The sequence below is a fragment of the Alexandromys fortis genome, unplaced genomic scaffold, assembly GCF_014885135.2.
Source record: "Alexandromys fortis isolate MF-2015 unplaced genomic scaffold, M_Fortis_MF-2015_v1.1 scaffold_7, whole genome shotgun sequence".
Taxonomy (NCBI): domain Eukaryota; kingdom Metazoa; phylum Chordata; class Mammalia; order Rodentia; family Cricetidae; genus Alexandromys; species Alexandromys fortis.
The window spans coordinates 7,695,955-7,709,613 of NW_026067920.1; positions in this window are offsets into that span (position 1 = coordinate 7,695,955).

Below are 13,659 nucleotides of genomic sequence, written 5' to 3' on the forward strand. Positions count from 1 at the left end.
ACCCCATGCATTCTTTCTCTCTGTAGAAAGCAAACAGGCAAATTAAAAATGACCATAGAAAAGAAAAAGGGATTGGAGAGATGGCTCTGCAGTTAAGAGCATTGGGTGCTCTTCCAGAGGAACTGAGTTCAATTCCCAGCACCCACTGTCTGTAACTCTAGTTCAAGGGATCTGACACCATCGTAGATAGACATACATGGCAAGCAAAACACCAATGCACATAAGATAAAAAGTTATCTTTAAAAAAAGGAGCATGAATATACGCAAGCACATGGATCAGAAACCATACTGTGTAAGCAAAAGATCAGTGAGGTCAGAAATTCCTAGACAAAACATTGAGACAAAAAAACCTCCAAAACACCACTGAGTTCATTTTGAGTTGGCTGTCTACTACAGGACATGGGGCCTGCCCTTAAATGTGGTTTGTGTGCCCTGTGAGACTCAGCTGGGGAAAGTTTTCCTTTGCAAGTGGTTGTCAGTTGGAGATAGCTTCTTTGTTAGGGGTGGACCTCGTGTTCCCTTCCCACTCTTCAGTACATGTTGCCACAGTCTGAGTTCCTATGTAGGTTACTCCTGTTGTGGCTAGAAGGCATTGTTTCCTTGGTGTCTTCCATCCCTACTGGCTCTTAAGCCTTCCTACCTCCTCTTCTGTAAAGTTCCCTGAGCCCCGAAGGGAGGAATTTAATGGAGACATCCCAGTTAGGTCTCAATCTCTGCAGTGTCCAGCTGTAGATCTCAGCTTGTTCCCATCTACTGCAGATGGAAGCGTCTCTAATGTTGCCTGAGCAAATCACTGATGTATGAGTGCAGCAGTTGGGAGTCATTTTATTGCTACATTCCTTCAGCATAACAGTAGTGTTTGGTCTTCCCCTACATCCATGGATACCTAGTTCCAAGTTCTTGACCTCCCCAGCAGCGTCAGCATGTGTTCCACCTCGTGGAGTGAGACTTAAATCCAATCAGGTAGTGGTTGGTTACTCCCACAACCTGTGTGCCACTATTGTACCAGTGTATCATGGAGACAGGTCACCATTGTAGATGGAAGGGTTTATAGCTGGTAGCATGCAGCATACCTCCCAGGACTATGAACACTGTTGATTAGGAGTGAAGGTTCTAGTTAGGTACCAGCTCAACTCCCCTGAAAAGTGGACAATCAGGTACGTAGGCACTGTCTTCAGCACCAGAACCTTAGCATCAGTTTGTAGAGTAAACAGTAGCCTTGGCTGAAGGCTGAGTTGGCTGGGGTTTCCATGGGCCCCTTTGGCCAATAACCCAATTATATATACACATTCCTAGCACTGGAGTTTTCATTGGTGGTGAGAGATGTCTAGTTGAGGCTTTGTTTCCCTGCAAATTGGTGATTTTATTTAGGTTTGTTTTGTTTTTTGTTTTTTAAAACAGGGTTTCATTGTGTAGCCCTGGCTGTCCTGTAACTCATTCCATAGACCAGGCTGGTCTTGAACTCACAGACATTCACCTGCCTCTGCCTCTGTGCCCTGGCTTATATATATATGTATATATATAAATATATTAAGAATCTTCTACTGTAGCAGGTTTCTATATGCCCTCTCAAATGTCCCTTAGTTTTAGCTGTCCTCCCCTTGTTCCCACTTTTCCTCCCTCCCTCTGTTCAATCCTTCTGTTCCAGAACCCCCCCATAAATCGCTCCATAAATATATATTCTATTTCTCCTTGCCCAAGAGATTATTCTCTCCACCCTAGTCTTTACTCTATACCTAACTTCTAAGACTATACAGAGTATAGCAATGTCCATTGAAGGCTTAAAAACGAACATTCACGGGCTGGAGAGATGGCTCAGAGGTTAAGAGCATTGCCTGCTCTTCCAAAGGTCCTGAGTTCAATTCCCAGCAACCACATGGTGGCTCACAACCATCTGTAATGAGGTCTAGTGCTCTCTTCTGGCCAGCAGGCATACACACAGACAGAATATTGTATACATAATAAATAAATTTTAAAAAAAAACGGACATTCACATACATACACATATTTCCACCCAAAATGATTTCTTCTAGCTTCATCCATTTACCTGAGGATTTCGTGTTTTTTTTAACAACTAAGTAATATTCCATTGTGTAAATGTACCACATTCATCTGTTGTTGTTTTGTGTGTGTGTGTGTGTATGTGTGTGTATATGTAGCTTTGGAGCCTGTCCTGGCACTAGCTCTTGTAGACCAGGCTGGCCTCGACCTCACAGAGATCCACCTGCCTCTGCCTCCCGAGTTCTGGGAATTGGGTTGTTTTCTTGATGTCCACTTTTTTGGTTTTTTTTTTTAACTCTTTATATACTGTAGATATTAACCCAACACTGATGTATAGTTGGTAAAGATCTTTGCCCGTTCTTTAGCCTGCCACTTGTCCTAATGACTGTCCTTTGCAGTACAGGAACTTTTCCGTTTCATGAGGTCCCATTTAGTAATTGTTGTTTTAGTGCCTGAACTATTGGCATTCTGTTCAGGAAGTCGTTTCCTACTCCCATGAGTTCAGTATTATTCCCCATCTCCTTTTCTACCAGATTCAAGGTATCTGACTTACGTTGAGATCCATACTCTATTCGAGTGAGTTTTGTGCACGGTGACAATTATGACTCTGTTTGCATCCGTGCACATGTAGCCATCCAGTCTAGCCACGCCATTTGTTAAAGATGCTCTCTTTTTTTCCCCAGTGGTCCACAGGTATGTGGATGTATGTCTGGATCTTCAGTTTGATTGCACTGATCAATGTGTCTGTTTTTCTGTCAATACCATGTTGTTTTTACTGTTGTAGCTCTGTAGTATAATTTGAGATTGGAGTGGTGATACCTCCAGCAATTCTTTTATTATTCAGGAGTGTTTTAGATATCTGGGTTTTTTATGTTTCCCTATGACGCTGATCATTGTCCTTTTGATTTTTGTAAAGAATTGGTTTGGAGTTTTGTTAGGAATTGTGTTGAATTCTATCTATCCATGAGCACGAGTGGTCTTCCATCTTTTGATATCTTTTTAATTTCTTCAATATCTTAAAGTTTTTATTATGTCTTTCACTTGCTTGATTAGAGTTTCCCCACGATATTTTTTTAAAATATTTATTTATTCATTATGTATACAATATTCTGTCTGTGTGTGTCTGCATACCAGAAGAGGGCAGCAGCTCTCATTACAGATGATTGTGAGCCACCATGTGGTTGCCGGGAATTGAACTCATGACCTTTGGAAGAGCAGGCCATCTCTCCAGCCCCCCCCCCACGATATTTTTTGAGGCTATTGTGAAAGATGTTTCCCTGATATTTTCTCCGTCCCTTTGTCATTTTATATAGAAAAAACACTGATTTTTGGGTGTTAATTTTGTATCATGCTACTTTGCTGAAGGTGTTGGAGTTTCCTAGTAGAGTTTTAGGTTTATTTATGTATACTTCCATATCATCTACAAATGAAGATACTTTGACTTCTTCCTTTCCTGTTAGTTTTTTTGTTCTTATTGTTTTTGTTTTATTTGTTTGTTTTGGTTTTTCAAGACAGGGTTTCTCTGTGCCTGTCCCGGAACTAGCTCTTGTAGACCAGGCTGGCCTCGAACTCCTAGAGATCCAACTGCCTCTGCCTCCCGAGTGCTGGGATTAGAGTGTTAGGTTTTTTTTTTTTTTAATTTTTTTCTAGAGCTTTCTGACGTGCTACTAAGTTGCTAGTATAAGACAGATTTCTCCAATTTTTACATAGGCACTAGTGCTATGAACTTGCCTCTTAGAACTGCCTTCAAAGTGTCCCATAGGTTTAGGTATGTTGTATTTTCATTTTCGTTCAATTCTAAAAACTTTTAAATTTCTGTCTTACCAGTGATGGTGGCACACACCTTTAATCCTAGCACTCGGGAGGCAGAGGCAGGCAGATCTCTGAGCTCAAGGCCAGGTTGGTCAACACTGTGTGTTCAAGGACAGCCAGGGCTACACAGAGAAACCCTGTCTCAAAGAAAAAATAATAATAATCTGTCTTGTTCCATTCTCCATTCAGTAGTGAGTCATTCAGTTTCCATGAATTTGTAATATTTCTGTTGTTTCTGTTGCTGATTCAGCTTTAATCTGTGCTGGTCAGATATGATGCAGTGTGTTTTTTTTTTTTTTTCAACTTTCTTGTATCTGTTGAGGATTACTCTGTGTCCAGGTGTACTGTCTGGTTTTGTGTGTCAACTTGACACAAGCTAGAGTCCTCAGAGGAACGAGCCTCAGCAGACGGCATGCCTCCATGAGATCCAGCTGTTAGGCATTTTCTCATTTAGTGATCAATAGGGGAGGGACCAGCTCATGGTGGGTGGTGCCATCCCTGGGCCACTGGTCCTGAGTTCTATGAAAACCTGAGCAAGTGAGGATGTATTTCAGCTGTGTCTGTACATGGCTGCTGCTGCCCCACTGACCACTCCTGGGGCGGAAACAGTTCCCACCCCAGCATCCTTTCTTCCAGAGAGCAGTGCGTACAGCTTCTCATCCCTGAGACATGGCAGTCTCCTGCACTGCTCCTTTGCCCAGCTGAGAAGACAGATTCTTAAAGCTTCCTTTTTCCACTTCTTCCTTCTGAACTTTAGCTTGACACAAATCTTGGCCCGTTTGCTTTCAAGTGGCCCAAACAAGCCCATTTGCTGCCTTTTGCCCCACCCCTTCCCAGTTCCTTTAGCACTTTCTGAACATGACTTACCTGTCAGTCTAAATCACTCAGAGCCTCTTTTACCAAGACCGTGAGGCACTGTGGGGCTCAGCAAAGCCACTGAAGCCTCCTACTAGTCCAAAGTCTCTGCTGAATCCACTGGGCTCTCCTGTGCTCACAGTCTTGCCAGACCGGATACCCCGACTATCAGAAGACAGCTTGCACATGGCTACTTCCTTCAGTAATGCCTGTCCTTCCTCTCTTGTCCTCCAGCCCTGGATATTCTTGGAGACCTCGGCTGGCAATAAGCTGACTGAGTAAACCTAATGTCTGTATAAACCAGTCCTTCAGGGGCTGCTCTCCCTCCAGAAAATCCCTCAGCTCGTATATAGTCTCCATCTTGAGAATGGATGAGCAGGTGCAGCAATCAATGCCCTGCATCCCCATGTCCCGTGGCCTCGAGTCAGACAGTGAGAGGTTCATTTCCTGTCTAAAAGTTCCCAGTATTTGGCAAATAGAGGCCAGAGGATCTGGAGTTCAAGGTTAACCTCAGCTATGCAGCAAGTTGGAGGCCACCCTGAACTCCATGAAACCCTTTGTCAGAAAATAACTGGGCTGGAGAGATGGCTTAGTGGTTGAGAACACTGGCTGTTCTCCCAGAAGAACCAGGTTTGATTCCCAGCACCCACATGGCAGCTCACAACTGTAATTCCAATCCCAGAGCTATGATCCCCTCTTCTGGCCTCTGTGAGCACCAGGCAAGTGTGTAGCACACAGACATACGTGCAGACAAAGCATCCATACACCTAAGACACAGTTTTAGAAAATTCAAAGTGATGGCTTAGTGCTCGAGGGTGCTGCATAGGACTCCCCTTTGGTTCCCAGCGCGTACATTAGGCAGCTCCCAACTGCTGTGACTCCAGTTCCAAAGGGTGTGACACCTGCATTCAGGGACACATTCCCACACACAGACACCTAATTAAAAAATAAATAAAAAAAACAACCAACAAAAACTGTAATTCAAAGAGTTCAAAGGCAATTGTGTTCCCAGTTCTTGTGCTTTTCTGTGCAGGACCATTATCAAGAACTCTGCATGCTGAATCGTGGGTTTTATTTCTTCCGCTTTCAGCCAGACCTGAGGAGTCCTAACACGCCTACCTCTCCTCACTGTCCGGTTCTTCCTGTGGGTCTGAGCGTTTGGATACCAGGAAGTGCTCTTAAGCACAGATTAATTTGTGCTACCCAGGCACACACACACAAGTCGCAACAACTGGACAATCCCATCTCACCCTCGCCACCCCCTCCTGCCAATTTAGACAGCGGTGTGGGGACAGCACCTTCATTGTCACGCCTCCCTTCTGCAGGCACACTGAGTAGAGTTGAACCTCCATTGCCTGTCTTGTCACCCACTACAAGGACACACAAGAGCCAGCACAGCCTGCTCACAGTCCCATATCCTTTGCCTGACTTTTGTCAACAGCTCGGGGGGGGGGGGCATCCCTAAATTCGTGTCTTGGACCCCATTCATAAAAGAAGAATAGCAAACTGAAGACAACAGCCACCATACGAGACTCCCTGTGCATGGACACTCCATCTTCAAACGGAGCAGCCTCAGTGGGTGTCTTATCGCCTACCGCAGGAACAGCGTAGCTGCTTCTCCCAACTTATCTTTGGTTCAGTCATGTTCCTGTTTGGGTAGCAAGTGTTGTGTGCCTTCCTGGGAAGAGTGAACAGTAGACATTTACCCAGATAGGGTACCAGCAATGGAAAGAAAAGAATTCTACCCAAGTCTAGCATGGTAAAGCCATGGATTTAAGGAGGATTGCTTACAGAAGCAGACAGTTTACAGCTGCACCAGCTGCTGAGGAAGTGTCCCTTCCTCCCCCAGCAAATGACAACCATTTCTACCATGCACCACCTTCTGGACCGAGTTATGAGCCCTCCCCTCCCTTCCATGGGGACCAGCCACAGCTGCAACCCAGGGAGGAGTCCACACAGTGACCCACCGCCAAGACCTCACAAACCTCACACTAGCTGGTTCCCAGGGAGCTCTTACGGAGGGTTACCTTCTGGTCCCAGAGGCTAATGTTCCTAGAAGGTTTGCACATGTACTCCATCAGCCCTGCCTCCTGCCCGTCTCAGACACTGCTGCCCACTGGTCTGACCACTGCAAAAAGAGAGAAAGTGCCCCTCTCCACTGCTCCAGCTCAACCTGTGTGCTCTGGGGACTCAAGCATCCAGAGTCAAAGCCCTTGGGTGCACACACTCCATTCTTAACAGAAAGTCCAGTCTTGGGAACCCCCAGGCCAACTGAAGAGAAAGACTGTCACCTGCCACTTTCCTCCCCTGACCCAGCTTCCTGAGTGCACCCTTGGGGAGCAGCTGTGGGGATCGCTACTCCCACAGTCTGCATGTTTGAAGCTCCGAGTGCCTTGTAGGTCCCCTCCAGTTTCCACTCCTTCTCTGCTGAAGCCAGGAGAGTGTAGACACACGACAACTGTCTTCCATGGAGGATGAGGACTTCAGCAACCTCATCCTTGGTCACTCTCCTCAGCCTACGCCTTCCTCTCAGGTGTGGGCAGAACCCCACCACAGCTCTGCCCACGCCTACAGGCGCTCAGTAAGAATGGCCCCAGCATGAGGGGAGAAGAGGCCTGAAGGGAACAGGGGAGGTCTACACAGAATATGGAAGGATGGAGGGAATCCTAGGGTGGCAGGAGATGCTGTGTGGAGAGTCTGGAGAGATGGCTCAGTGGTTAAGAGCATTTACTGCTTTTCAGAGGACCTAGGTTTGGTTTCCATCACCTACACAGTGGCTCAGAACCACCTGTAACTCCAGTTCCAGGGGATCCGATCCCTTCTGACCTCTGCAGGCGCCTGCACATAGGTGGCACACATACAAACACTCAGACGTGCACACAAAATAAATTTTAAATGATAAGAAAAGGGAGAAGGAGGTTAGGGAAAGAGAGGTTAGGTTAACCAAAACTAAGGATGAATAAAGAAGCCATATGCAAGACCAGGCATAGCAGTTGCACGCCTTTGATCCCAACACTTGGGAGGCAAAGGCAGGCAGATCTGAGTTCAAGGCTATCCTAATCTATATAAGAAGTCCTGGACAGCAGAGACAACACAAGAATCAAGAGCCAGGTGGTAGCACACACCTTTAATTCCAGGACTCAGGAGGCAGAGGCAGGCAGATCTCTGTGAGCTCTAGGCTAACCTGGTCTACAGAGTGAGTTCCAGGACAGCTAGAGATGTGATACAGAGAAAGCCTGTCTTGAAATACAAAAAAAGAGGAGGAAGAGGGAAAAGAAGAAGGTGCCAGGTGCCACCATATGGAAAGCCTACTACCACATAAACTAATTTTAATTTTTTAACACTTTTTTTTTTTTTGCTCTTGGTGGCTCACCCTGTTGCTGAAGACACCACACATCCACACATCTTGGTTACAGGACAAAGAGAAATCAAGCTGACTGAACTGGAAGCTTCTTCCCTGCGGGCAAATTTTCACTGTGCCAGAAGGTGTTATGCAGGCCACCGGGCAAGGAAAGTCACTGAGGGGGTTGCCCACCTGTGGATCCTACATTTGTTACTACCAGTCTGTGCAGTGAGGCAATAGTGCACGATTGTTATGAAGGTGACCAGTTGGTTCCAGTTTGAGCTGAGACTCATTCCCCAGGAGGAGTTTGTCCATGGCACCACTGTCCACGGCGCTGCTGTCCACAGTGCAGCTGTCCACGGCACAGCTGTCCACAGTACCACTGTCCACGGCACTGCTGTTCATGGCACTGCAGTCCACGGCACTGCTGTCCACGGCACAGCTGTCCACAGCACCACTGTCCATGGCACCACTGTCCATGGCGCTGCTGTCCACGGCACAGCTGTCCACAGCACCACTGTCCATGGCACCACTGTCCACGGCGCCGCTGTCCACGGTGCTGCTGCCCATGGCACTGCGGACCTCAGCCCAAAGGCAGAGGAGGTCATAGGCCCTAGGACTGAACCTGCTTTTGTTTTGCTGAGCGGGCATATTGTCAAACTAACTCCTAAATACTTGTGCAGACTTCTGCCTTGATTAGAGAAGCTTATTGTTGTTTTTACAACAAACAGCAATTACTGCAGATTGATTGCTGCTCAAGGTGCTGGGAATAATGGCTGTTAAGTGCTCAGCTCTGAGCTCTAAATGGGACATATAAATCCTCATCCCTGTTGCTACTTCCAGTTGATGCTAGTTTCTGGAGCTCATTCCCTGGGCATGAAGATCCACCCACCTCAGGATTTCTGGGCAGTCCCTGTCAGTGGATGAACATGAGGGATGTTCCTGTCTTCTGTGAGTTCCAGTGATGCCGCAGCCACACCCTGCCGCATACTCCCACGACCACTGGCACAATACTGACCTGGGTCCACTCCAGGTGCCTGCAATGGAGGGAGTATGAGGTGTACATCTGAAACTGTGATGGGGCTAGCGGAGGCTAAGCGGACTAGTGTGCTGGTTTGCACGACGCCCTGGGTTTCATTACAGCACAAAAGAAAAAAAGAGGACACCACTCCTCTCCCCAAAGGAAACCAATATGGTTATCTAGCATCTAATATTTTTTCCTTTTAGCTTTTTTGAACTGGGACCTTGCTAACAGCCTTGGTTGCCTGGAGCTCACTATGTAGACCAGGCTGTCCTCAAACTCCATCAAGGGTATCTATCTGCCGGGCTCTATCTCTCAAGTGCTGGGATTAAAGGTGTACACACCACACCTCGCCTTCTTTCCTCTTTGAGACAGGGTCTCACTGTGTTTCTCTGAATAGACTGGAACTCTTTATGTAGACCATAATGCTGCCTTTGACCCTTGCCTTCCAAATGCTGGAATTAAAGGAATGCGCGACCATGCCTGGCTTGATTTTTCTATATTACATATTACATACAAATTGTGTTGCTAAAATTCCTTGGATGAGAGAAAGAATACCGACCCCTCCTCCCAAGATCCCATGGCAAACCAAGTGAAGCACAATTCCACCGCAGTTCAATCTGGGGGAAACTAAGTTTATTCCGTTTTTATCTGCAGAGATGGGTCACCTGGCAGTGGTGCCACACTGGAGGTCTTTGCTTTCCCATAGCTGCACAGACGGAGGTGTCCCCCGATACTCCCCCCACCTCTACTCTAGCCCCTCCGTGTGCAAAGGAAGAGTTGCAAACAACCCTTGGTGCAGGGCACCTGGATACTCAGGGAGGGTCTCCTGACCACGCCCCCCAGGGGCTGCAAACTGCCAGCAAGCCCATCTGGGATGATCCTTTTGCAAAGGGCACAGCTGATCTCCCTGAGGTGGCGGTTGCTTGGCCCACATGTCAGTCATATACAAGAAATGAAACACACTGTGGGTGTTTATTTTACTCTTTTGGCTCTTTACTCTTTGTAGGTGGGGGGTATGCCACCCAGCTCCCAAATAAATCACACAGAGGCTTATTGTTTCTTATGAATGCTCAGCCTTAGCTTGGCTTGCTTCTAGCCAGCTTTTCTTAATTTAAATTATCCTGTCTACCTTTGGCCTCTGGGCTTTTATCTTTCTCTGTTTCTGTACAGCTTTCTTTCCTTCTTCCTCTGTGTCTGGCTGTGTGGCTGGGTGCCTGACCCCTGATGGCCTCTCCTCATTCTCCTTTTCTTGCTCCTCTATCTTTTTATTTCTCCTCCTATTTACTCTCTCTGCCTGGCAGCCCCGCCTATCCTTTCTCCTGCCTTGCTATTGGCCATTCAGCTCTTTCTTAGACCATCAGGTGTTTTAGCCAGGCAAAGCAGCACAGCTTCACAGAGTTAAACAAATGCAACATGAAAGAATGCAGCATCTTTGCATCGTGAGACAAATGTCCCACAGCATGAGCAAACGTGACACATCTTCAGCTAATAATCTACAACAATGCCCTGCCGCACCCCGCACTCCACCTGTTTTCCTGTCACTGAGATGACACAGAGACGTCCCTGTGCCCTACTCCGGGGAAGAGAATCCAGTTAGCACCAGCCTTGGCTGATTCAAATGAACTTGTCATGGGTGTCACCAGTACTATTAGTCAGACATATTTTTTAGAGAAACAACTGATAGAATTAATATATATTAGCTGCAGGGTGGTGGCGGTGCACACCTTCAACCCCAGCACTCAGGAGCAGAGAGGCAGGCAGCCCTGTGAGTCTGAGGCCAGCCTGGTCTACAGAGAGAGTTTCAGGATAGCCAGGGCTACAGAGAGAAACCCTGTCTCAAGAAAAAAAAAGTTAAGAGAGAAAAGAAAAAGAATTAATATATATTAAAAGGATTTAGGGACAGGAGAGGTGACTCAACAGTTAAGAGCACTGGTTGCTCAATACTGAGGACCCGGGTTTGATTCCCAGCACCCACATGGCAGCTCACACTTGCCTGGTGCTCACAGAGGCCAGAAGAGGGGATCATAGCTCTGGGATTGGAATTACAGGTCCTGAGGCTTAGAGCAGGTTACCTTTTCAACCAACTAACCAGCCCTTGTTTTCTTCTTAGGGAGACAGGGTCTTATACAACCCAGGCTAGCCTCAAAGTCCATATGTAGCTGAGGATACCCGAACTTCTGATCCTCCTGCCTCCACATGCCAAGTGCTAAGATTCCAGGTGCATGCTAGCACAACCAGCAATCCTGTGTTTAAAACCTTCGTTTAGATTTACTTACCTTTCTTTATGTGTCTAAATGTTTTTCTGCATGTATGTGCACCATGTGGGTACTTCAAAGGTCTGAAGAGGGCGCTGGAGTTACAGATGGTTGTGAGCCCCATGTGGGTGCTGGGAACAGAATCTGGGTCCTCTGCAAGAACAAGCGCTGTTAGCCATCTCTCCAGCCCCAATATTGTATTTTAAGTGGGCCTGCATTCATGCATTTCTAGGCAATACCCCGTTTGTGGGGAGCTGGCTCATGCCTTTTGCCTATTTTCTGTGTGGTTGTTGGTTACTTTCTAGTGATTTGTCTTCATTTCTCCGCATTTTGTTTGTTACTCCCATTTCCTCTTCCATGTCAATATTGTGTTTTCTTTCTTCCTTTTTCTGTGTGTGTGTATGTGTGTGCGCGTGCATGTGTGTGTGTGTGTGTGCACGTGCACACAACTCTGGGAATGGTGCTTGGATCCTCTGCAAAAGCAGCCAGTGCTCTCCACTGATGTGGGAGTGATTTCTTTTTAATAAAGAAACTGCCTCGGCCCTCATAGGACAGAAAATTGGTAGGCGGAGTAGACAGAAGAGAATTCTGGGAGAAGGAAGCTTAGTGAGGAGTCACCATGATTCCCCCGCTCCAGACAGACGCAGGTTAAGATCCTCCCTGGTAAGCCAGCTCGTGGGCTACACAGAATATTAGAAATGGGTTAGAACAATATGTAAGAGCTAGCCAATAAGAAACTGGAACTAGCCGGGCCAGGCAGTGTTTAAAAGAATACAGTTTCCGTGTAATTATTTCTGGGTATAAACTAGCCATGCGGGCGGCCGGGTGCCGGGGACGCAGCCCTGCCGCTCCTATTTCAACACTCCACCATCTCTGGGTTTTATGTAATTTCTTATATTTCTTTCTAGTACTTGTCTGGTGTGAGCGTTTGCATCTCGCTCCCACTCCATCTGGCCGTGTGTAGGAATGAGGTAGGGCTCCAACTTCCCCTCCCCCTTGGTCCCCTAGTCGCCTCCACACCATGTAATGAATATTCATCTTTCCCCACAGATCTGCAACACATTTTTATTATATACTGAACTTCTACATATACTTCGATGTCTTTCTGGACTCCATCCTGTACCAGGAAATTTCACTACTTGATGTCTTCTGCCCTTTCCAAAGTGTGCCTGCCAGAGCTCGAATTAACCCTAGCACTCAGGAGGACTCAGGAGACAGAAACAGGCAGAACTCTGTGAGTTCCAGGTCTTCCTGGTCTACAGAGTGAGATCCTGCCAGAAGAAGAAAGAAGGAGGAGGAGGAGGAAGAAGAGGAGGAGAGGAGGAGGAGGAGGAGGAGGAGGAGGAGGAGGAGGAGGAGAAGGAGGAGGAAGAGGAGGAGGAAGAAGAAGAAACAACAAAACAAAACCCCAAAACACACATACACAAAACAGTACCTGCTTGACCTTCAGAACTGGCTAGTGTTTGGAGGGAAAAATAGTGTTTTTATTTAGAGTTCATCAACTGTTTACGTTGTTTTTAGATCTTTGGCATCCTTATAATGATCTCAGTTAACACTGAGGGGTTGAGGAGAGCCAAGGGGTAAGGAACTTATGTAGGTTGTACAAGGCCCTGGCTGTGATCTCCACCACACATACACACACTTGTGTTAGTTTCATTGTTTTGCTTTTTAGACAGGTTCTCCTTGTGTAGACCAGGCTGACCCGGCATTCACAGAGATCCACCTTCCTCTGCTTCCTAAGTGCCGGGACTAAAGGCATGCACCACTATGCTTGACTGCACACATAAAATTTTTTAAATTAAAAATAATAAATTTTTTTTTAAAGAATCATTTAGAGAATGGTAGAGGGGGCATCCGACCTCCTCCTCTGGCCTCAGCGCACACATAGGAGGCTCGTGCTAGCATGCATGTGTGTATAACACTCGTACAGCACAGGAAAAGGAAACAAACAGATGTGCTTGGTAAAGGCCGGGTCACAAGGACACATCTGGTTATTCCAGAATTCAGATGGCAGAATGATTCCAGAAGTTCAAGGCCAGCCTGGTCTACAGAGTTCCCGGCCAGCAAATGTTATACAACAAGACCTGGTCTCAAAAGAAAGAAAAACGCTTCTTGAATAGTCTAGCACATGTATTGATTTCTAACTTCAGGAGGTTACACTTTGGGCTCAAACAAACCAACAAAATAATAACTAAACTTTGTTTATACATTTCTACCATGCTGGGATTAACAGGACCCTTGCACATGCTGGGCCAGAAATCTAGCTGCCTTGATTTTGCTTCTTTCCTTCCTTCCTTCCTTCCCCACCCCCAACTCTCTGCACAGGGCAGCCCCGGCCTGAACTGGCATCCTCTTCGCGCAGCCTCCCT